General features: G+C 42.0%; 1 protein-coding gene and 1 long non-coding RNA gene across 5 annotated transcripts in view; one reads left to right on the top strand and one right to left on the bottom strand.

The window, feature by feature from the left end:
* ASTN2 (astrotactin 2) overlaps nucleotides 1–25,854 on the bottom strand; it is a 1,055,774-nt gene that overhangs the window by 451,384 nt on the left and 578,536 nt on the right. The window lies entirely within an intron of this gene.
* Nucleotides 310–19,034, top strand: LOC129478963 (uncharacterized). 2 transcript variants are annotated; one of them, XR_010120188.1, is made up of 4 exons: nucleotides 310–998; nucleotides 10,434–10,572; nucleotides 17,326–17,414; nucleotides 18,279–19,034. It is a non-coding gene; the product is annotated as an uncharacterized lncRNA (long non-coding RNA). The 2 variants fall into 2 exon arrangements; XR_008656517.2 differs by lacking the exon at nucleotides 310–998 and having other exon boundaries at nucleotides 9,844–10,572.

Raw genomic sequence — 25,854 nt, 5'->3', positions numbered from 1 at the left:
GGAAATTAAATTTTGCCTAAGAAGAAATTGTAATTACAAATGCATGAGAGAGTTCTTCAAGACATTTGAGACTGGCGCCAGGAAGAGTGACAGAGAAAGTAGGTTATAAATGGCCTTTGTCAAGCTGCAGAAAGGTTATAAAACTGCTGCATTTTGTGCTTAAAAAATCAATTTTCCATGTGAGTGAAGTGCTGTACACATTAATACAAGCTCAGAGGAAGCCCCTGCTTGTCTCTGAACATTCACTGTCAGACAAGAGGGCACCTGGTCACAGGGTCATTTGGAGCCGTTTGTGAGTACTGGGGCCTGGCTTCAGTCTGTTTGCAGACTGGCGGAGCATGTTGAAAAGAATGACTGGTCTTCTTACCAGGTAACAGGAGACACCTGGGCAGGGTATGGTCTCAGTTCTTCCCATCCCCCAATGATTCTCTACCACACTTGTTTTTTTTAAATGTGTTCACTAAGCTCCAGGTTTTATCTAAGTAAGCATTTTACCTGTTTTAACTTATTTAATCCCTATAGCAAATATATGAGGTAGAGTGGTAGGCTGATAATGGATCCCAAAGACATATCTCTGTCCTAAGCCCTGGAACTTGGAATCTGTGAATGTGACTTTCTGTGGTAAAGGTTATGCAGATGTGACTGTGTCAAAACTCTTGGGGACACCCTCCTGGGTTTTCCAGATTGGCCTAAATGCCATCACAAATGTTCTCATGACAAAGAGGCAGAAAGAAATTACACACACAGAGGAGAAGGCGATGTGGGGGTGGAACAGAGATTGGTGCGATGTGGCCACAAACTGATCAATGCTGCGGCCACCACAACCTGCAAGAGGCCAGGCACGGATTCTCCGCTAGAGCCTCCAGAAGGAGCACCACCAGAAATCAAATGACAGCACCTTGATTTTGGATTTCTGGCCTCCAGCACTGGGAGAGAATAAATTTCTTAATAATTATCTTCAGCCACCGAGTTTGCAGCAATTTCTTGCAGCAGACAAGGTAGGTACCGTCATGATTCCCATTTTGCAGAGGAGGAAGCTGAGGAGAGGGTCACACAACCTGAGAAGAGCTTCTCAGGCTTCTCAACTTTGTTGCTATTAACTGCCTAATGGGCAAGCCACTTCACCACCCTGTCATTTACTGACTGACTGACCTCTAGTTTTAAGAAGTCCTGTCATTTACTGACTGACTGACATCTAGTTGTAGGAAGTCCTGTTATTTACTGGCTGACTGACATCTAGTTTTAGGAAGTTAGAACAAGGCAGGGCTTAGAGCTGATCTAACCTCCTTACTTTAGAACTGAGGCCCAGAAAGTTAAAGGACATCACCCCGTATTCCTCAGCACATGAGTGGAGAACGTGAAGCCAGGCTTCCCTTGCCCCAGCTTGGTGTTCTCTGTCCACTACACTCACTTCCCTTCAGGTTAAAGCATTTTGCAAACTTACAGATCCTATAGTCTCTCTCCCCAAGATGATTTGCTGATGGTAAACTGAGGATCAGGAAGGTGAGGGGACTTGACCAACATCACACAGCAAATTAAAGGCAAGATTTGATCCATGCCTGTGGGAAAGGCTTTCTAAGTACATGAAGTGGGTTTACCAGTCACCGTCATTCCTTCCTCTATCATGGACTTCAGGCACTGTGCGTTTGAGGATGAGTAGGGGCAGATAAGATCTAGTTATCATTTGAGATTACTTGTATATTATTAGTATTTCAATTAGTTCGTTGCTTACTATCTTTCTCCTCCACCAAAATGTAAATGTTATAATAGTATGGACCATGTGGCTTGTCCTAAGCCATCTGGCACACAGTTGGTACTTGTTATTTGCTGAATGAATTGGTGGAGTGCCAGAAATGACATTTAGTGTGTCCGTGTATTAACTTTGGATCTGAATCCAGACTGCTTCTTATAAGTTGTATAACCTTCAGGCAGTGACATAAAGTCTCCTATCTTCATGTGATTACTGTGATGGATAAATAGTATGGTAGCCAGCTTCAAAGATGGTCCCCAGTGATTCCTGCCTTCTGGTATTAAGACTCGTGTAGTCCCCTCCTATGCTGCCCCAGAACTGGTCTATGTGACCAATAGTATGTGGCAGAAGAGGAGGTATGTGGCTTCTAAAGGTAAATCATAAGAGAGATCTTTCTCTCCCTCTGTCTGTCTCTCTCTCTCATCACTTGCTCTAGTGAAAGCAAGCTGCCATGTTTTCGGCAGCCCTATGGAGAGTTTCATGTGGCAAGGAAGTAAAGCCTCTGGCCAACAGCCAGTAAGGCTGGGGCCTGCCAGCAAAACATGAGTGAGCCTACAAATAAACTATCCAGCCCCAATCAAGCCTGTTCAGATACTGGCAACCCCAGCTGACGTTTTGACTGAGACTTTGTAGGGGTGGTCCAGAACCACACATCTAAGCTGCTCTTGAATTTCTGACCCTTAAAAATTGTGTGGGATAATAAATACTTTTTGTTTTAAGTGACTTGATTTTTGAGATAATTTGTTACACAGCAATAGCTAACTAATATAGTGAAATAAATGTATGCAGTACTTAGCACAGTGATCAGCAAATTGTTCTGCTGTTACAGGTATTTGAAAAGAGCTTAGAATCTGGTTTGAGAGATAAATATACACATCTATCAGAGAACTAGTTATAGAACAAACATTAAAAAGTATGGTAAAATTTGTTTGGGAAAATAAAAATTCTGCAAATGTGAGTGACTAGGCAATATTGAAACAGGGAGGTTTTAGTCTTTTCTCCTCTTGTAGAAAGGGAACCCTGTAGGAAGGAAGTTCCTACAGGAAGAGAAAAGAGACATCTAATGTACTAGAAGAGGAAGACTAGAATTCATTACCAGGCACTGTCGCTTGCTTGCCTTGTGACCTTCGACAAGTCCTTGAAACTATTTGGGCCTGTTTTCTTTCTATAAATAGAGGAGCCAGTTTGGAGACAAGACTATGAGGACTAAAGTCAGGCCTGAATTCCAAGGAAAGATTTGTGACACTGAGCATATAGGCAGGATGCTTCAACCTCAGAGACAGCCTCAGGTTCCTCATCTGTAAAATGCAAATAATGTCTCTCTTGGAGGCACTTCTGAAGATTGTATGAGAAAACACTTCTAAAGTATCTGGCTTTAGAACTGGTACATAATAGATGCCTAATAAATGAAGAAGAAATGAATGGGGATATATAAACAAGTGATAAATTAACCAAAACCCCAAAAGAAAACCTAGCTTAGTTAGGAGGAATCACGATGTCTGACTAGATGCAGGTAGTATGTGCCTCCTCCATGGAGTGGAACCAGAATAATAAGTAGATACACAGATTTCTTTTTTTTTTTTTTTTTGAGATGGAGTCTCGCTCTGTCGCCCAGGCTGGAGTGCAGTGGCGTGATCTCGGCTCACTGCAAGCTCCGCTTCCCGGGCCCACGCCATTCTCCTGCCTCAGCCTCTTTGAGTAGCTGGGACTACAGGTGCCCGCCACCATGCCCGGCTAATTTTTTTGTATTTTTAGTAGAGACGGGGTTTCACCGTGTTCTCGATCTCCTGACTTCGTGATCCACCCGCCTCGGCCTCCCAAAGTGCTGGGATTACAAGCGTGAGCCACCGCGCCCGGCCGATACACAGATTTCAAACAGATTGTCTAGAAGAGAATGCTAGGATTCAACAGAGAAGAAATGAGAAGCACCAGAAGTAAGTAAGCAGAGACTTTGAGGCAGCTTTTCCAGTCAGAAACCAACTGAGAGCTGGAAGGGGCTCCCGGATGTGGGGAAACAATAAGAGAGAAACCCCCAGGGTTCCAAAATGGGGTTTTACACCTTGGCTGTGGGACAAACCCTCAACCTACTGGGGCCTTTGGCCTGACATCCGAAGTGCCTAAAGGTTGCATAAAACCATTGCCACAGAATGAGAACCCACATAAAATCCCACAGGCATCTGAACCTGGAGTAGACACAGCTGGGCACGATTTTGAGAGCCAAGATACTGGGGATCTACAGATATGGCTGCTGTTGCCCTGTTCTAAAGAGGGAGAGGGAAGACTGGGTACTCCCACACATCCCCAGGAAGCTCCTTACTGCCCTGCTGGAGGCTGCTATTGAGACTGAGACATGGATAGGCTGTACTTCCCACAGCTTCTTGTCCACATTTCTTGCCTGGGATGGACTCTGCCTTCTCTGGTATCAGGCCCAAAGCACCGTTTTTGACAGGTTAATGCTGAGCTGCACCCTACCACTGGCGTGAGTTTGGGTTGATGTGGCTGCAGCTGCCACTCAGTCAAGGAGGGATAGGGAGACCAGGCTATCCTATGCGTATCTAGGACAATACCCACTGCCCTGCAAGAGGCTGCTGTGAGACCAAGACTCAAGTGGGCCACACTCACCACAGCTTCTTGCCAGTGTGGCTCACCTGAGAAGGACCCCACCCTTTCTGGTCACAGCCCACAGCTGGCACCATGCTGAGCATTTAATGCTGGACTGTGCCCCAGCCTTGGGGCCGAGTTTGAGGTAACATGGCTGTAGCCACCACCTTGCTGGGAGCGGGACAGAGTAGACCACATTCTCCTAAGCATACTCAGGACAATACCCACCACCCTGCTGTGGGTGGCTGCGAGACTGGGGACTAGTCCGCCCATCACAGCTCCCAGCAAGACTAACACGGGTTGCTTGAGTCCCAGTGGGTTGCTCTACCACCATCATTACTGCCATCAGCCACACTACACTAGCTTCCCAGGGGCCCCAAAATCTACCCATACTGTTCCCACTACTAGCTTCTAAGCAAGCCAACTAGTTGCCCAAGAATCAGCCCTCAAAAACCTACTAACACTGAAACCAGTGTAAGCTACTTCGGGGCCTAAAAACAGGCACACTCACCCCACTGCTGCCACCATCAGGTGTGAAGACTGGCTCACTTTGTGTTCAAGGTCCCAGCTTAACTTCACCACAACCTCAACTAACAACTGTATGATAATGAAAACACAGTATCTCAAAATGTGTATTATACAGCAAAATCAGTGCTAAGAGGAAAGTTTATAGCATTAAATGCCTATATCAAAAAATTATCGCAAATTAACAACCTAATATCACACCTGAAGGAACTAGAAATATGGCTGGGAGCGGTGGCTCATGCTTGTAATCCCAGCACTTTGGGAGGCCGAGGTGGGTGGATCACCTAAGGTTGGGAGTTCGAGACCAGCCTGAGCAACATGGAGAAACCCCGTCTCTACTAAAAATACAAAATTAGCCGGGTGCGGTGGTGCATGCCTGTAATCCCAGCTACTTGGGAGGCTGAGGTAAGAGAATCTCTTGAACCCAGGAGGCAGAGGTTACGATGAGCCAAGATTGCGCCATTGCACTCCAGCCTGGGCAACAAGAGCGAAACTCTGTCTCCAAAAAAAAAAAAAAAAAAAAGAACTAGAAATACAAGAACAAACCACACCCAAAGTAAGCAGGAGAAAAGATATAACAAAACAAAGATCAGAGCAGAAATAAATTAAATAGACCCAAAAAGCAATGCAAAGGATCAATGAAATGAAAAAATAATTTTTTGAAATGATAAACAAAATTAATAAGCCACTAGCAAGAAAAGAGAGAAGACTCAAATAAATACAACCAGAAATATAAAAACAGACACTACAACTGATGCCACGGAAATACAAAAGATCATCAGAGACTACTACGAAGACTATTATGTTCACAAACTAGAGAACTTAGAAAAAATGAATATATTCCTGACTACACAAAACCTATAGAGATTGAACCAGGAAGAAACAGAACTCCTGAACCGACCAATAATGAGTACTGAGATTGGATCAATAATAAAAAATATCTCTCAATAGCAACAGAAAAAGCCAAGGACTGGATGAATTCACTGCTGACTTCTACCAAACATCCGAAGTAAACTAACACCAATCTTCCTGAAACAATTCCAAAAAAATGAGGAAGAGGAAATTCTACCTCATTCTATCAGGCCAGTATCACCCTGATACCAAAACCATACAAGGAAATAACAACAACAAAAAAGAAAACTATACACTAATATCCCTGATGAATATAGATGTTAGTATTTTGCTTAACAAAATACTAGCAAAAGGCTGGGCATGGTGGCTCACGCCTGTAATCCCAGCAGTTTGGGAGGCTGAGGCAGGCGGATCACGAGATCAGGAGTTCGAGACCAGCCTGGCCAGCATGGTGAAACCCTGTCTCTATTAAAAATACAAAAAAATTAGCTGGGCATGGTGGCACATGCCTGTAATCCCAGCTACTCGGGAGGCTGAGGCAGGAGAATTGCTTGAACCCGGGAGGCGGAGGTTGCAGTGAGCCAAGATCATGCCACTGCACTCCAGCCTGGGCGACAGAGTGAGACTCCATCTCAGAAAAAAAAAAAAAAAAAATACTAGCAAATCAAATCCAACAGCACATCAGAAAGATAGTAAACCATGATCAGGTGGAATTTATCCCTGTGATGTAATGAGGATTTGACTATGCAAATCAATAAACGTGATACATCACATAAACAGAATTCAGGAAAAAAGCCATACAATAATCTCCATAGATTCAGAAAAAAAAAAAGCATTCAATAAAATTCAACATCCTTTGATGATAAAAAAAAATCCTCAACAGAGTAAGCATTGAAGATACACACCTCAACATAGTAAAGGCCATGACCCACAGCCAATGTCTTATTGGGAAAAAACAAAAAAAGCATTTCCTCTAAGAACTAGAACAGGACAAAGACGTCCCCTTTCAACACTCTTATTCAACATAGCACTGGAAGTTCTCACCAGAGAAGTCAGGACAGAGAAAAATTAAATGTTATCCAAGATGGAAAAGAAGAAGTCAAATTATCCCTGTTTGCTGATAATATTGTCTCATATCTAAAAATCCCTAAAGACTCTATCAAGTTTCAAGATAAAAAATAACATGCAGAAATCAGTAGCATTTCTATACACCAAAATCAATCTAGCTGAGAACCAAATTAAGAAAGCAATCAATTTACAATAGCTACAACAATAAAATATCTAGGAATATATTTAATGAGGAAGTGAAAGATCTCTATAAAAATAATAACAAAACACTGATGAAATAAATTGTAGATGACATAAATACATGGAGAAACATCCCATGCTCATGAATTGGATAATCAATATTGTTAAAAGGATTATATTGCCCAAAGCAATCTGCAGATTCAATCCAATCCCTATCAAATTACCAACATCATTTTTCAAAGCATTAGAAAAAAAATCCTAAAACTCATATGTAACCAGAACAGAACCCAAATAACCAGAGCAATCTCAAGGAAAATGAACAAAGCTAGAAAATCACATTATCTGACTTCCAATTATAGTACAAGACATAGAAACCACAAAACCATGGTATTGGTATAAAAATAGGTACCTAGATCAATGGAATAGAATGGAGAACCCAGAAATAAAGCCACATACCTACAACCAAACGATCTTTGACAAAGTCAACAAAAGTACACACTGGTAAAATGATACTTCAGTTGTATTAGTCCATTATCACACTGCTATAAAGAAATACCTAAGACTGGGTAATTTATAAATAAAAGAGGTTTAATTAGCTCATGGTTCCAGAGGCTGTACAGGAGGCATGGCTGGGGAGGTCTCAGGAAACTTAAAATCATGAAGAGGAAATAGGCACATCTTCACATTGCTGGGAGCAGGAGGAAGAGAGCAAAATGAGAGGTGTTACACACTTTCAAACAACCAGATCTCATGAGAACTCACTATTGCAAGAACAGCAAGGGGAAATCTAGCCCCATGATACAATCACCACCTACCAAGCCCCTCCTCCAATACTGGGGATTACAACTCAACATGAAATTTGGGTGGGAACACAAATCCAAATCATATCACTAGTCAATAAATGGTACTGAAAAATTGGATAGCCATACACAGAAGAATGAAACTGGACTCATATTTCTTGCCATATATTTTTTAAAAACCTCAAAATGGATTAAGACCTGAAAACTATAAAAATCCTAGAAGAAAACCTGAAAACACCATTTTGGACATTGGCCTTGGGAAAGAATTTGTGACTAAGTCCTCAGATCTAATTAAACTAAAGAGCTTCTACACAGCAAAAGAAACTATCAAGAGAGTAAACAGACAATCTACATAATGGGAGAAAATATTCACAGATTGTGCACTCGACAAAGGTCAAATATCCAGAGTCCATAAGGAACTTAAATAATGCAACAAGCAAAAGCAACCCCGTTAAAAAGTGGGCAAAAGACATAAACAGACACTTCTTAAAAGAAGACATACGAGTGACCCACAAACATATGAAAAAATGTTCAACATTACTATTCAGCAGAGAGATGCAAATCAAAACCACAGTGAGATACCATCTCACACCAGTCAGAATGGCTACTATTAAAAAGTCAAAAAACAACAGATGCTGGTGAGGCTGTGGGGAAAAGGGAACACTTATGGAATGTAAATTAGCACAACCTTTAAGGAAGACAGTATGGAGGATTTTTTAAAGAACTAAAAATAGAACTACCATTCAATCCGGCAATCCCACTATTGGGTATAAACCCAAAGAGAAAAAATCATTACATTAGGCCGGTCACGGTGGCTCACGCCTGTAATCCCAGCACTTTGGGAGGCCTAGGCAGGTGGATCACTAGAGGCCAGGAGTTTGAGACCAGCCTGGCCAACATGGTGAAAACTTGTCTCTACTAAAAGTACAAAAATTAGCCAGGCATGGTGATAAATGCCTATACTCCCAGCTACTCAGGAGGTTGAGGTGGGAGAATCACTTGAACCCAGGAGACAGAGGTCGCAGTGAGCCGAGATCACACCACTGCACTCCAGCCTGGGCAACAGAGTGAGACCCTGTTTCAAAAAAAAAAAAGAAGAAAAAAAGAAAGATACCGGCACTCATATGTTTACCACAACAATAATAACATATGAGTGCTATTTCATAATAGCAAAAATATGGAATTAACCTGAGTGTCTATCAAGAGTTGATTGAATAAAGAAAATGTGGTATACACTCCTACCCCTCCCTTCTCCCCATCCACCCACAGACACACCATGGAATACTACTAGGGCATAAAAAAGAATGAAATCATGTCTTTTGCAGCAACATAGGTAGAACTGGAGGCCGTTATCAGAAGTTAAATAACTCAGAAACAAAGTCAAATATGACATGCTCTCACTTATAAGTGGGAGCTAAACAATCGGTATACCTGCACATACAGAGTGCAATGACAAACACTGGAGACTACAAAAGGTGGGAGAATGGAAGGGTGGGAAGAGTGTGAGGGTTGACAAAGTACTACTGATTGGGTACAACGTTCACTATTCAGGTGATGGGTATAATAAAAGCTCAAACTTCACCACTACACAATGTATGCATGAAAGAGACCTGCTTATGCCCCCTAAATATATAAAAATAAAAATATGAATAAAGGTAACCGAAACTATTAGCTGATTTTTTTCTTTTCCATATGTCTAAGTTCTTTAGAACATTTAACAAATATTCAACACCTACCTACTCAGTGCTAAGCAAATGTTTTAGGTGCTGAAAATATAGTAGTAAAGAAGACAGACAAGACCTTTATCTCATAGAATTTATATTCTAGAGAAGAGACAAATAATTAACAAGTAAACAAACAAAATGATTATTTTGTAGAGTAAAAAAATTACAAATAAAGATAAAAGTATAATATGATAAAAAGTTAATGAGGATGGGGTGAAAGAAGCATAAATTTAGCCTAAAAATAGGGTAGACAGACTTCTTCCACTTTAGTCTTCTTTTTCAAAAGAAGTTTTGGCCATTATAGTTCCTTTGCCTTTCATTTAAATTCCAGAAAAATCTTGTCTATGCTTATAACAATCATGCTGAGGTTTTGATAGGAATTATATTAAACCTTTATATCAATTCGAGGCATGTGGCCATCTTTATTATGTTGTGCTATCCAATTCATGAATACAGTATGTCTCTCGATGTGATTAGATCTTCTTTGATTTCTTTCACGAGTATTTTAAAGTTTTGCTAAAGCTAAACATGGCCCATGCATATTTTGTCAGATTTGCATCTGAGTATTTCATTACTTTTTAGGGATTGCAAATGATATTGTATTTTTTACATATTTTGTCAGATTCACATCTGAATATTTCATTATTTTTCAGAAATTGCAAATGGTATTGTATTTTTTATTTCAAATGTTCATATGTTCATTGCTAGTATATAGGAATACAATTGATGTTGTATATTTTTCTTGTATTCTGAGACCTTGCCAAACTTACTAATTACTTCTAGAAATTTATTTTGTAGATTCCCTGAGATTTTCTATGTAAAAAAATCATGTGATCTGCCAACGGGTTAGTCTTATAGTCTTATTTCTTCCTTTCTTATCTGAATGCCTTCTTCCTTTTTTGATATTTTTTTCCCTGTTATTGCACTGGCTAGGACTTCCTACATGATGTTGAATAACAGCGGGCAGAGTGAATCTCCTTTTCTTGTCTCTGACCTTTTGGAGAAAGTATTCAGTCTTTCACCGTAAATATGTCAGCTGTAGCTCTTTTATTGATGTTCTTCGTCAAGTTGAGTAAGTTCTCCTCTATTCTTATTTTTTTTGAAAGTTTTAAAAATCATTTTGGGTGTGGAATTTTCTCTAATGTTTTTCTTGTATCCATTGATATGATGATGTGATTTTTCTTCTTCTGCCTGTTATTATAATATACTGATAGATTTTCAAATAGGAAGCCATTCTGGCATCCCTGTAATAAACCCCACTTAGTAATGTGTATAGTTATATTTTATGTATTGTTGAATCCTATTTGTTAATATTTTGTTAAGGATTTTTACAACTGTGGTATATGCATGAGGGCTATTGGTCTTACTTTGTAGTTTTCTGTTTTTGAACTATCTTTGTCTGCTTTTAGTATCAAGATAATGCTAATGTCTTAAAATGATTTGGGAAGTATTCTCCCTAATTTTCTGGAAGTGTTTTGTTTTGTTTTTAGAATTGATGTTAATTCTTCTTTAAACATTTGGTATATTTCTCCAGTGAAACTATCCAGGACAGGGATTTGGAGCTGAGGGGAGGAGAAGTCTAAAGTGACAAAATAAATTTCCTTAACAGTTATAGGGCTTTCCAAATTATCTATTTCATATTGGCAAATTGTGGTAGTTTGTGTTTTTAAGAAATTGGTCCATTTCATCTAACTCATCAAGTTTATGTGTGTAAAATTATTTGTAGCATTCCCTTATTATCCTTTTGATTTACACAAGGTCTGTGGTGATATCACCTGTTTCAGATATTGGTAATTTATTTTTTCTCTCCTCTCTTCCTTTTCAGTCTTGCTTGTGTTTGTTTAGTTTTATTGTCATTTTCAAATAATCAGATTTTGTTTCATTGACTTCGCTGTTTTTCTGTTTTCTATCACATTGATTTCCTTCCTTCGGCTTCCTTTGGATTTATTTTGCTCTTTTTTTTTTTTTCTAGGTTCTTGAGGTAAGAGCCAAGACTATTGATTTGTAGCTTCCTCTTTTCTAATATATGCATTTAGGGCTACACATTTCCTTCTCATTGAGTATAAAGACACAGATATGTTAAAAGAAAAGGATGAATCATGGCTTCAGCTGTGTCCCCCACACAATTTGATACATTGTATTTTTATTTCATCTGGTTCAGTCCTTTTACTTTCCCTTGAGACTTCTTCTTTGACCCATTGATTATTCAGAAATATCTTGTTTACTTTCTAAGTATTTGAAGATTTTTCTGTTATCTCTATTATGGGCTGAAGGTTTATGTCCCCACGGATTTGTATGTTGAAATCCTAAACAACCTGCAAAGTGATGATATTTGCTGTTGAAGCCTTGGGGAAATGATTAGGTCATAAGAGTTACGCCCTCATAAATGGGATTAGTACCTCACAAGAAGAGAATGGAAGACCAGAGCTCCCTCCCTCTCCAACATATGAGGACACAGAAAGAAGGCAAGCAAGGAAAACGGAATTTCACCAAAAAACTGAATTAGCCAGCACCTCAATCTTAGACTTCAGCCTCCAGAACTGTTAGAAATAAGTCTGTTGTTCAAAGCACCCAATTTATGTTATTTTGCTACAGCAGTCTACAGCTGCTGAGGGCAGCTGTTATTGCTCTGTTATTGCTTTCTTGGTTGATTCTATTGTGGTCAGAGAACACACTCCATACAATTTGAATCTTAACATTTGTTGAGGCTTTTTTATGGTCCAGGATATAGTCTTGTCTTGATATGTGTCCTGTAGGCACTTGAAAATAATATATATTCTATTTTTGTTGGGCATAATGTTCTATAAATGTTAACTAGATCTTTTTTGTTGATGGTGTTACTGAGTCCTTCTATATTGTTGCTAAACTCCTGTCTAGTTCTTCTATCAGTATTGGAAAGGGGTATTGAAGTATCTAACCATCATTGTAGAATTGTCTATTTTTTCTTTCAGTTCTGTTAGATTTTACCTCACACATTTTGCAGTTCTGTTGTTTGATGCATAAACATTTAGGATTTCTATGTCTTCGTGGTAAATAATCTTTTATCATTATTTGATGTCCCTCTGTGGTAATTATTTGGAAGGCCTATTTTATCTGTTATTAATATAGCTACTCTCACTTTTGTTTGATTTGCATGTGTCTTTTTCCATCCATTTACTTTCAATCTGTGTATATCATTATATGTAATGTGAATGTCTTGCAGACAGTATATAACTAGGCCATGCTTTTAAACCCACTCCACTAATTTATGCCTTTTAATTTTGGTATTTAAACTATCTGAGGCTGGGCACAGTGGTTCATGCCCGTAATCCCAGCACACTGGGAAGCTGAGGCAGGATGAGCACTTAAGGCCAAGAGTTTGAGACTGGCCTGGGCAACATAGTGAGATCCTATCTTTTAAAAAAATTGTAAAAATTATCCAAGTATAGAGGCAAGTGCCTGTAGTCCCAGCTACTCAGGATGCTGAGGTGGGAAAGTCGCTTGAGCCTAAGAAGTCGAGGCTGCAGTGAGCTGTGGTTGTGCCACTGCACTCCGGACGACAGAGCAAAATGCTGTTTCACAAAAAATAAGAAATAATTTATAAAACAGAAATTATTTACATTTAATGTGACCTGAACATTTCTGGCACTACATTATATTATTATGTTTCAACTCCAGATCTTATTTATATTAATGAGGAACAACTCTGATTTTTTTTATCTTGCCCAAATTACTATCTGAGGGGTCTGGGGAGTCATGCCCTACAAATCATAAATTCTCATCAGATGGGTTTATTTAATCCTATATATTGTGACTTACTTCCCAACCTGGCTCTGGCATAACATGAGACAAGGAAGAAAAGGCAAAATAGTTTACCCCAAAACATGTTTCTTTGACATATTTTGAAATGGCCCTGCAAAGCTGTTCTTTGTAGGGAAAATTTTGCATCTATAAAGAATGTCTATTAACATAGCTACATCTTTTTCTTTCAGACCCTCCCAATCCTAAAGCGATTAACTAAAATCTGAATAGGAAACATTTGTCATCTATTGTCTCTAAGGGCAGCCACTAAAAGATGTCAAAGGAACTTTGGTCTCCACAATCTTTATCTTAACCAGAACATCCCCATATCCCTATAGTCTGGAACCAACAACCCGCCGTCCCCAAAAGCATTTCTAAAATGTATAAAACAAAGCTGCTCCCTGACCACCTTGGGTACATGTTTTAAGGACCTTCTGAGGGCTGTGTCACAGGCTGTGGTCACTCATATTTGGCTCAGAATAAATCTTTTCAAATATTTTGCAGAGTTCGGCTCTTCTCATTGACATATATTTATTTATTTTAGAGACAAGGTCTCACTCCGTCACCCACGTTGGAGTGCAGTGGCACAATCATAGCTCACTATAGCCTCAAACACCTGGGCTTAAGCAATCCTCTAGCCTCAGCCTCCTGAGTAGCTGGGATTTCAAGTGTGAGCCACTGCACCCAGATAGACCTTCAAACCTTCTATTTTCTCTGGCTTCTTCTGACACTCATCCAGCAGGTGGCCTTGTTACTGACAAGGGAATGAAGAAGTCCCGGTTCCCCATGTGGCCTTCTCTGATACCCCAAAGAAAAAGCCCCTCTTTTCAGCTGGTTAAGGTGGGAATTTACCTCCCCACTAGGACTTCACGGATCTCTTCCTGGATGGGAGTGGTCAGTATGTCTAGTCACTGTTCCCCTCTTAATCTCCACTAACAGCACACTGAGTGGAAGGTGGTCCCATGAATGCTGGTCCGTGGTGAATGTCCTGGCTTTCTACTAGTTCTTCCCTGACAACAACCCAGCAGGAAGGGGGAAGGTGCTTCAATACCATGGATTAGGGGTAGAAGGTCATGCTCTTCACTGATGCTGAATAGGCCAGGGGGTGGGGGTGCTCACTATCTATCATTGAGATTAAACTCCTGGCTCCCCAGGCCATTCAACCTTTGCTTCCATGGGGAGGGGTGGGTTCATTTTAATTTTTTTCCTTTTCTGTGGTGTTTGGCTGGAGTAGAGCAGTTACTGTCTAGCATTTTTCTGTCTTGCTAGGTTGTCCTTTTTATGGTATTCTGGCTACGGAGAGCAGTTTTGTTTTGTTTTGTTTTGTTTTGTTTTTCCTTCACATGTACCTATTGGCATTTCTGAGCTGCAGGCTCCTTTAGCTCCAAGGATGGGACACATGAGGCAAAGAGAACCCAGGAACTGACCACCATGTCTTTCCTTGGGTCCCAAAGTCTTCAGCTGGTCTGCAATGCTCCACCTTTCAGGCTTATGCTTGTTTTATATAGGACATCCAGGGTTTTTGGTTGTATTTAGCCAGAAAAATAGAGAAAATATGTCTACTCCTCCAAAACCTGTTTTTGCACAGCCCTAGAGCTAAGAATGGCTTTTACATTTTTTTTTTTAAAGAACACGAGACAAAAAAAGACCACATGTGACCTGCAAAGCCTAAAATATTTACTATATAATCCTTCATACAAAAAAGTTGAAGACCCATGACTTCGGCCATGATAAGGCACCTGGAGTTTATTCTAAGTGCAACTGGAAGGCATAGGAGGGTTGCTAGCAGAGGAATACAGTGATTTTGTTTGCTGCTTCGAAGAGATTACTGAAGTTAGTGAATCCAATTATCTCTACACACTTTCCTAGAGTTCACAAAAGGAGTCTGGGGAAGCAGGCTCTGTGGGTCTGGGCGGGGGCTTGAGAAAGGGGGTGAGTCAGCCTAATAAGGACTCCATCACGTGGAGGCGTGCTTCTTTGCTGAGGTTTTATAGTAAGCAGGTGAGAGAGCGGGGAGTCTAAACCAGGTCAGTGCAGCTCCAGAGCTTCACAGCCCCCATTCTGCTCCATTTCAGGGGAGGACTCATAGGAAGACTCTGAGCCCAAGTCTCTGAGCCTTGAGATTCTGAAGACCTAGCAGGGAGGGAGAGGAGGATGCCTGGAGGATTCCCATAGGTTCCTCCCACAGGCTAGCCCTGCCAGGCTCCCCCCAGCTTCTTCCTTCATACTGTGAACCTGCTCTTTGCTGCTTCCTAGCTCGACTTTTCATCATCACCAAGCCATTTGTTTCTGTTTGTAATTATGCATGTTAATGTTCATTAATTATGGAATGCAAATTGCTCCGAGTACAAAATTTGTAATGAGCTGTTTTACCACCCCACCCCCAGGTCTAGAAGGTGGGCCAGCTGTTCTGAGCAGGAGAAGGAAAAACAACCAACTTACAAAACAGAACAATTTGTCCTAGGGCCTGAATGAATCATATGGTAAATAAGCCTGGGGGACTTCCTGCTGATGCTGGAGGTGGGGCCCTGCCCCACATGGGTCCCGGGTGACATCAGTGTGGCAATTTCATTCTTTGCTACAAACTTGGGCCTGAAAGGCAGGTGGGGTAATGGAAGGAACTCTAGTCTTAGACCCAGGCTTTTACTGGCTATGACACCTTGAGCTGGTCACTTGGCTTGTCTGAGCCTCAGTTTGTCCTTCTGGAAGGTAAGGATTATGATGAAATCATCCTCAAAGTAGGGGTGGCAGGCAAACACTAGCAGGCCCTGGATAAACGCATGTGAATGGCTCTCCAGATTGCTGGATTCCAGTTCTGCCTGGCTGTGGTTTTTGTTGTTGTTGTTTTTTTTTGAGACAGTCTTGCTCTGTCACCCAGGCTGGAGTGCAGTGGCGTGATCTCAGCTCACTACAAGCTCTGCCTCCCAGGTTCATGCCATTCTCCTGCCTCAGCCTCCCGAGTAGCTGGGATTACAGGCATATACCAACACGCCTGGCTAATTTTGTAATTTTAGTAGAGGCGGGTTGCTCCATGTTGGTCAGGCTGGTCTCGAATTCCTGACTTCAGGTGATCTGCCTGCCTCGGCCTCCCAAAGTACTGGGATTACAGCCCTGAGGCACTGCACCCAGCCAAAAATTTCCAGTTGCTTTCTTTTTGAGATGGAGTTTCACTCTTGTTGCCCAGGCTGGAGTGCAATGGCACGATCTCGACTCACTGCAACCTCTGCCTCCTGGGTTCAAGCAATTCTCCTGTCTCAGCCTCCCAAGTAGCTGGAATTACAGGAGTGTGCTACCATGCTCAGCATTTTTTTGTTTTTTTCCAGTACAGATGGAGTTTCACCAGTCCAGGCTGGTCTCGAACTCCTGACCTCAGGTGATCTACCCGCCTCAGTCTCCCAAAGTGATAGGATTACGATTACAGGTGTGAGCCACTGCGCCCTGCCCCAGCTGCGGTCTTTAACTGGCTGACAGCCTTCAGATGAGAACACTCTGAGCCTCAGTCTCCTTCAATGGAGGCACTGGACAGCAGGAAGTCAGAGAAGACTTTCAGTGCTAACTGCTCAGTTTTTATCAAAGCAACTATGAATTGTAAAAAGGGGAAAATTAGCTCTGAAGTATTTTAAGAGGAAAATGGGGAATTTTCTTGGAATTGATTGAACATGTTTTAAGATATCACAAGGATGCCTCCAAACCTGCTTGACTATGAACAATGACTTGTTCTCCTCCAAGGACTAGGTATTTGATTTCTTTAAGTCTCATGGCCAGAGAAAGCATAATAACAGTATTACCTCCTACTAATAGTACTCCTCTCAACAATAGTATGCCTCAAAAATTATGGTAAATCTTTTTTATTTATTGTTATTGTTTTTTACAGACAAGGTCTTACTCTGTCACCCAGGCTGGAGTGCAGGCAGTGGTGCGATCATAGCTCACTGCAGCCTTGAAATCCTGGGCTCAAGGGATCCTCTTGCCTCAGCCTCTCGAATAGCTGGGACTACAGGCATGTGCCATCATGCTCGGCTAATTTTATTTTTATTTTTTGTAGATATGGAGTCTTATGTTGACCAGGCTGGTCTTGAACTCCTGACCTCAAATGATCCTCCATCTTAGCCTCCCAAAGCCCTGGAATTACAGGTACGAGCCACCATGCCCAGCAGTGGTAAAGATGAAATGACATGTGAAAATAACGACACTAAACACATAATGAAAGCCAGAATACGCTGTCAGTCACAAAGAATACACACAACGTGAATGAAGTCTGACTGAGCCACTTCCTCAATGTGTGCCCTGGCTTTTCCAAGTCTCAGTTTCCACAATTTATACATTGGAGAAAATAACTCCTTCCTCACTAGGCTTGTGAGAGGATCCTGGGAGGTCATTTACCTGATATGCGCCTGATGCCTGACAGGTGCTCACTAAATGCTAACTGCTGTTGTAGTTACCTTGTTACTTTCTCTAAATGGGACACACTCAGGGAGAAATGGAAGGGAACCACATATAGGGAAATGGTAGGCATTTCTTCCATGCCTACTTTTCCAATGAGGAAACTAAAACTCAGAGAGGTCAGGTGAGCTGCCTTAGGTCATACAGCAAGCAAGAGGCTGACTGAGCCGACCACTGAAGGCCCCCTGACTATGGGGCCAAATGAGGTTCTCTTTTCCCTGAACCACATGGAGGTGGCCTGTCTGTGGTGTCACAAGTGGTTCAAACTGGCTAGTGTAACACAGAGATTCTGAGAACCTTGTGGGAAGGGCCCTGTAATGGGTTACCAGAGGACTTGGGTGCTTTAGGGACAGAGAGGTTGCTTGTGGCATAGTCTTGGATGTACAGATTAGGTACAGCATCTTGGGAAGAAGAGGTAGGGAAAGATGCAAGGAAGGAAACGAAATGCATATTTATTATGCACCTACCATAAGCTGGATGTTTCCCAGTATGCTATCTTTTTTAATCCCCACAAAACTCAGAGGACCTCTAAAATACAATATACTCATTTTACAGGCAAGGTTATTGAAGATCACACAGGCTGAAGAAGGCTGCTGAATTCTTCAATATGAACCATCCCTTTGATAAGAAACGGAGTGGGCCTGGTTCTTCTCGTTCCAGGAGACCTCTGGTGTGCTTCCTGGCATATGAGTGAGTGGGAAAGACTCTGCCAGTCCCCAGTCCCCCACCCCTCTTGCCACTCAGCCTCAATCTGTGAACCAGGCCAGCTAGCCAGTCTATTAATGCTGACATTGATTTGGACAACCAGGCCAATCAAGATCCCATAATTACTGGGAGTTTTAACCAACTCATGCCAATTCAGCTGCCGCTCAATTTGTGCTGGACTTCGGTGCTGACAAGGAGGGAAGCGGCGGGGGTGGAGAGGAGGGCATGCAAAAAGGATTACAGGGATCAATAGTCCTTGGTAATGAAGGACAGCAGCTGCAGGCACCACCAGGGGGCCTGAGACTTCAGAGTGGAGGAGACAGAGTCTGCCCCCATCCCCCAGGAGAGCTCCCTGTCAGAGAATGAAAACCATGCCCCTGCTTCACCTCTGCCTACACCTGGATCTGGAAACCACTTAGGCACTACCAGGCAGCACCTGTTCTCTGCAGGGTCCAACCCTCAGTATCTCTCTCCACATTTTGCCCTCAGCCGGGCCTGGCCTCCTCTTCCTGAAGAATCAGCAATGTATGCTTCAGAGCCAGCAATCCCATTACTGAGTATACATCCAAAAGAAAATAAATCGCTCTACCAAAAAGACACAGACAATCGTATGTTCATTGCTGCCCTATTCACAATAGCAAAGACATGGTCTCAACTTGGGTGCCCATCAATGGTGGATTGGATAAAAAAATAATGTGGTGCATATACACATGAAATACCATGCAGCCATAAAAAGAAAAAAATCATGTCCTTTGCAGCAATATGGATGCAGCTGGAGGCCATTATCCTAAGCTAATTAACACAGGAACAGAAAACTAAATACCACATGTTCTCACTTGTAAGTGGGAGCTAGGCCGGGCGTGGTGGCTCACGCCTGTAACCCCAGCACTTTGGGAGGCCAAGGTGGGTGGATCACGTCAGGTCAGGAGTTCGAGACCAGCCTGGCCAACATGGGGAAACCCCATCTCTACTAAAAATACAATAAATTAGCCAGGGGTGGTGGCAGGCACCTGTAATCCCAGGTACTCGGGAGGCTGATGGAGGAGAATTGCTTGAACTCGGGAGATGGAGGTTGCAGCCTGGGCAACATGAGCAGAACTCTGTCTCAAAAAAAAAAAGTGGGAGCTATATATTGGGTACTCATGGACATTAAAATGGCAATAATAAACACTGGGGACTACTAGATGGGGAAAGGAGGCAGGGAGGTGAAAGGGAAGAAACAGGTGCAAGGATTAAAAAACTACTTATTGGGCACTATGCTTAGTACCTGAGTGATGGGATCAATTGTACTGCAAACCTCAGAATCACACAATATATCCAGGTAACAAACCTGCACATGTACCCTCTGAATCCAAAATAAATGTTGAAATTATTGTCTTTTAAATCAAATTTTAAAAAACGCTGTAAGTTATTTCTCAGCAGTCTCTGTGGTTATGTTCCTGAGTTCAAAAAGCAGAAGAATGCTGAGGAGACAAAAAAAAATAAAAATAAGATTAATCCAGATACTGTCATTTCCTAGCTGTGTGACTTCAGGCAAATCACTGCACTTTTCTGGTCTTGTTTTTCCTGTTCTACAATAGACTCAATAATAAATAACCGCCTCCTGGGATTGCTGGGAACATTCAGTGCTGTCACGAATGAAAAATCCTTGTGTGGAAGTTCCTTCTTCCTTTTGATATCCCACATCAGAAAGAATCAGTTTTCTTTTTCTCCCATGTTCATTATTCTTCTCCTAGCACAAGCTTTATTCTGCCAGGTGGGACAGTTTCTGGGTCACAGTCTGTTTCCCCATGAGTCCACAGCTATTTGGGGACAGGGACTGTAATACACACAGTTTCCTTTTCTCAGCCCAGCATGTGGGAGGGAGACAAGCCAGTATGCAAGGCAAATGTGGCCTTTGGGGTCAAGCAAGCTTGGGCTTGAATCCCACCTGTCTTTGCCACTTACTAACCATGTAATGTTAGCCAGTCACTTCATTAACATTTGAACCTAAACTTCCTCAAAGTAAAATGAGCCTAATTACACCTACTCAGAATTGCTATGGAGGAAAAAAAAAAAAAAAAAAAGTTAGACATTTAATGTCCCTAACATAGTATCTGGCACAATGGTAAGATCCCGATTGTTATAAAAGTTGCTATTATGATTATTATCACTCTTAATATTCAATGCTCAGTAAATATTTTTGGAATGTAATAAAATGTCTGGTTGTATTGCTTAGTTTTGGCTTGAGTTCCAATGAAATACCAACAGGCCATTATCCCCACATGCCAGCCATCTGTGCAGCATTCAACACACACTTACTGAAGACACCAGAAAGAAAATTCAAATGCTTTCAGGACATACTGTGGGCCAGGCACTACAGGAAGTGTTTTCCTTATACTGCTTTGCTGAAGGCCCACACTTCTATGAGATTGCTGTTATTGCTGTTATTAGCTTGATTTTTGCAGAAGAGCAAACTGAGGCTTTGTGGCTGGATATGTCTTTCCTTGTAGTTCTAGCAGAGCCAGGATGCAAACATGGGAGCGTTTGACTCCAGCCCCCTGCTCTCTCCACTGTACCATACCATTCCTTTCTTTTTTTTTTTTTTTTTGAGACGGAGTCTCGCTGTGTCGCCCAGGCTGGAGTGCAGTGGCGCGATCTCGGCTCACTGCAAGCTCCGCCTCCTGGGTTCACACCATTCTCCTGCCTCAGCCTCCCGAGTAGCTGGGACTACAGGCGCCCGCCACCACGCCTGGCTAATTTTGTTTTTTGTATTTTTAGTAGACACAGGATTTCATCGTGTTAACCAGGATGGTCTCGATCTCCTGACCCCATGATCCGCCCACCTCAGCCTCCCAAACATACCATTCCTTTCCTGTGGAGGCACCAAGAAGTAGAAGATGTGAGAGTTCCTGACTTCAGGAAGAATCTAGACCAATGGTAGAGATCAGGTAGATTCCCAGAGGGAGAAAAGTCATAGTTCAAAATGGCTTATGATAAAAAATGTGCCAAACAACAAAAAGCAAACAACCTGATTAAAACATGGGCAAAAGACTTGAATAGACATTTCTCTAAAAATGATATACAAACAGCCAATTGGCACATGAAAAGATGATCAAAATGATTAGTGAATCATTAGCGAAATGCAAATCAAAACTACCTCACACTCATTAGGATGGCTGTTACCAAAAATTCAGAAAATAACGAGTGTTGGTGAAATTGTGGAGAAATTGGAGCACTTGTACACTCTTGATAGGATTGTAAAATGGTGCAGCTGCTATGAAAAACAGTATGGAGGTTCCTCAAAAAATTAAAAATAGAACTACCATATGATCTAGCAATCGCACTTCTGGATATATATCCAAAAGCCCTGAAAATAAAATCCTAAAGAGATATTTATACACCCTTATTCATAGCATTGTTATTCATAATAGCCTAACAGGTAGGAACAATCAATGTTCATTGACAGATACATATACACACACAATGGAATATTATTCAGCCTTAGAAAGGAAGGGAATTCTGATACATGCTGCAGCATGGATGAACCCTGAGGACATTATGCTAAGTGAAACAAGCCAGTCACAAAAAAGACACATGGTGTATGACTATTTACATGAGGTGCCTACAGCAGTCAAATTCACAGAGATGGAAAGCAGAATGGTGGTTGCCAAGGGCTGGGGGAAGGGAGAACGAGGAATTATTTAATGGGTGTAGAGTTTCAGTTTTGAGAGATAAGTGCTGTAGATTGGGTGTACAACAATGTGAATTTGCATCACACTACCAGACTGTACACTTTAAATGCTTAAAGAGATAAATTTTATGTTATGCATATCTTATCACAATTAAAACAATTTTAAAAATGTATTTTAATAAAAGGGAAGTAGAGAATGAAAGGCATAATGGTTCCTAACTTCAAAGAAAATCTAGACCAACTGGAGGGACCGGATCAACCCCGAGAGAGATAAGCCATGTTTCAGGATGGTTTCTGATCAAGAGCAGTGCTGGAATGACAGCATGCTACTGCGTGGCTGGGTTTGCTCACACACGCTGATCACAGCTAATTATCTGAATATATGCTGCCTGCTTTTCCCATTAGAGGAGTCCCGCGGAATTAGGGGACACAGGTTACCATCCTTGCTTTGGGCACATCCCTTCCCTTCTCTGGCCCTCAGTCTTCCTAACTGTCCAGTGAGAAAAGTGGTAGCTGGTCTGTAAGGGGTCTCCCATCTTGGACATTCTATGGTTCTCTGCCAAGGTCAACAGGAATTCCAAGGGAAGTAGGTTCTGGCAGTAGGCAGCACCTGCTCTAGTGCAAGTGGCTTGGAAACATGCTTGCAGCTTTCCCCTACAGCCTCTTAAAATGGCTGGTCAATCTTTTGGTGGCAGTCATGAAGCCTTCTGCACAGAGCAAGGGTTCAGTTCAACAAATGCCTATTCAGAACCTGCTGTCTTCCAGGAATTATAAAGCCTTAGATTCATTCTCAAAAAAAGAAGAAAGAAAAAGAAACATATATTCTAATGGGGGGGAGAAAAATAAGTAAGCACATTCTTATAGTTCTCGAGGTTTTGTTTTGTTTTGTTTTTTGAGATGGAGTCTTGCTCTGTCACCAGACTGGAGTGCAGTGGCACAATCTCGGCTCACTGCAACCTCTGCCTCCCTGGTTCAAGTGATTCTCCTGCCTCAGCCTCCCAAGTAGCTGGGACTACAGGCACATGCCACCATGCCCAGCTAATTTTTGTATTTTTAGTAGAGATGGCATTTCACTATGTTGGCCAGGATGGTCTCGATCTCTTGACCTTGTGGTCTACCTGCCTTTGCCTCCCAAAGTGCTGAGACTACAGGTGTGAGCCACCGTGCCCAGCTGAGGATTTTTAAAAGCACCAAGGGCTGAGGGAGGGGAGGCCAGGGAACACTTTCCTAAGAAAATCTGCCAAGACTCCTGACAAATGTCTATTCAATAGCTATCTGGTGATGATAATAAATAGACTTTGTGTAGCTCATTAATAATAATAATAGCTAACACTTAATGGCACTTACCATGTGCCAGGCACTGTTTCAATGTGTTTTGAATGTTAACTCATTATGTGCACAGCCTGATGGAACAGGAACTACTAGTCTACTCATTTTACAGAGAGGGAAACTATGGCACAGACAGCTTTAGCAACTTGTCTCAAGGATACAAGGCGAGTGAGTGGCACAGCCAGGATCTGAAGCCACACTACGCTGCCTTTTACAATGTGTTAAGCTTTCTAAGTTTCTTCCTCATCTGTTATATTTTTCTAGCCTCATGGAGAGAGGTGCTGATGCCATTTGGAAGAATAATATCCTGAGGTGCAGAGATGTAAGAGAACTTCCCAAGATCATATAGTGATAACATGTGGGGCGGGACAGAGGCTCCACTCAGGTCTGCACTGCTACAAAGCTGTACCCTCCGGGCTGATGGCACAGCTCAGTGAAGGAGCCCTCTCTGTTCCCAAGGCAGAGGCTCTGTCTTCACCTGGGTTCAGGGTGCTGGGAGGAAAATGAACATCTGTTGTGTACCCCCCATAGGCCTGACACATTGCTAGGCTACGCTAATTTATGAAATCTTTCCAACAACCCAGAAAAGAATGCACCATTATTTTCACCACTCACAGATGGAAAACAGGCTTGGAGAGGGAAGATGACTTGCTTCGGGTCCTCACCATAGATGCTTGGATGTCTTTCCGTTTTCAGAAGCCTCATGTCCTATTACTTCTCTGAATAGCACAGAGCCAAGGGAATTTTGCTACAGACCAAGTGCAGGGAGGTATTTGGGGAAAACAGCTTATTGTGACATTGCCTGAGCACTTAACTATGGAACCAGGTCTCCTCCTAAGAGCACTGAATGTGCATTAACTCATTCCCTCCTCACAGCAAACCTAGGTGGCAAACACCAATATCATTCCCACTTAACAGATGGGGAATCTGAAGCGCAGCACGAAGAGGTGTATTAACTTGATGAAGGTCACACAGCCAGTAAGTGGTGAAGCCTGGAAGCCTGGCACCTGAGTCTCTTTTCTTAGCCCTTCTGCAATACTTCCTCATACAACAACCATGTAAGCTAGTGCGACACAGGAAAAACAAACTCAGTTTCTCCTATTATACCCTCTCACAACACAATTAACACAGAACACTTCTGTGACCTCTGGTCACCAAGAAGTGTGTGGCAATTTCTCTCTGGCAGCAACCAATTCTCTGGGAGATCCTTCAGCAGACAGCAGCTGGGTGTCCTCTAATTCAGTTCAGTTTTTGACACTATCTAACTGGAGACGGTGTCAGATCCCACAGGTTGAGTACTCAGTCCCACAAGACTGCCTCCAGTTTCCACCACCAATTCCAAGCCCTAGGTTATTAAACCTGTGCTTCTGATGACCAACTATAAATCAGGGTTCCCACAATCCCTTCCTTGGGTTTCATTAACTTGCTATAGCAGCTCACAGAACTCAGGGAAATACTTACGTTGCCTGGTTTATTATAAAGGATACACCAATTATCACCAGATGGAAAAGTTGCACAGGGCAAATAATGTGGGAAGAGGCATGGAGTTTTCATGTCCTTTCTGAGCACATCGTCCTCCAGGAACCCCCATGTGTTCTACTCTCCGGAAACTCTTGAACCTAGTCCTTTTGGATTTTTATTCACACTTCAATACTTAGACAGGATTGATTAAATCATTGGCCACTGGTGATCAACTTAACCTTCAAGCCCTTCTCCCCAGTTCAGAGGTTGGGGGTGGGGCTGAAAGTCCCAACCCTCTAATCATGCCTTGGTCTTTCCTGTGACCAGCCCTCACTCTGAAGCTACGTAAGGGTGAATACCCATCAGTCAAGTCATTAGTATACAAAAGACACTTATCACTTTAATGATAACAAGAATTTTAGAAGTTATATGCCCAGAAACAGGGATAAACACCAATATATATTAATTTGCAGGTACTATTATTTCACCCTTTTTTTGAATACTGGAAGACTAAGACTTAAAGAGGTTTAAAGCAACTTGTCTCTTATTACAGAGGAAGGGATCGAGACAGGATTTGAACCTGTACAGCTTGATACCAAATAACTTGTGCCTAGCAGTGAGCTACTTATTCAGGGTCAGGGCTAGGCCTTCATTAGGGCCAGCTGGACATATGGACTTTTCCATGCTGCTAGGTTTAACACGCTGGTGTCTCTTAGCCATCTCTTGTCACTAAAAACTCAATTAGCAGCTTGAGGCTGTGTCCTCACATCACACCTTCTCATTGATCACCCAGACTGTGAGTGAGAAAGATTTTATAAGCTAGTTGGCTTTGCAAAGCATAGAGCAGCAACCATTGAGCATATGCTTCTGTGGGTATATATTTATTCAGCTTATGTTGAGTATAATTTTGGATGGTATGCATATTTTATTTTTTGTTGCAGAGAGCAATTTAAAAGAAGAAAA

This window comes from Symphalangus syndactylus, chromosome 3, assembly GCF_028878055.3.
Source record: "Symphalangus syndactylus isolate Jambi chromosome 3, NHGRI_mSymSyn1-v2.1_pri, whole genome shotgun sequence".
Classification (NCBI taxonomy): Eukaryota; Metazoa; Chordata; class Mammalia; order Primates; family Hylobatidae; genus Symphalangus; species Symphalangus syndactylus.
Note: the sequence above shows the minus strand (reverse complement) of the source record. Positions and strands in the feature narration are given on the sequence as shown.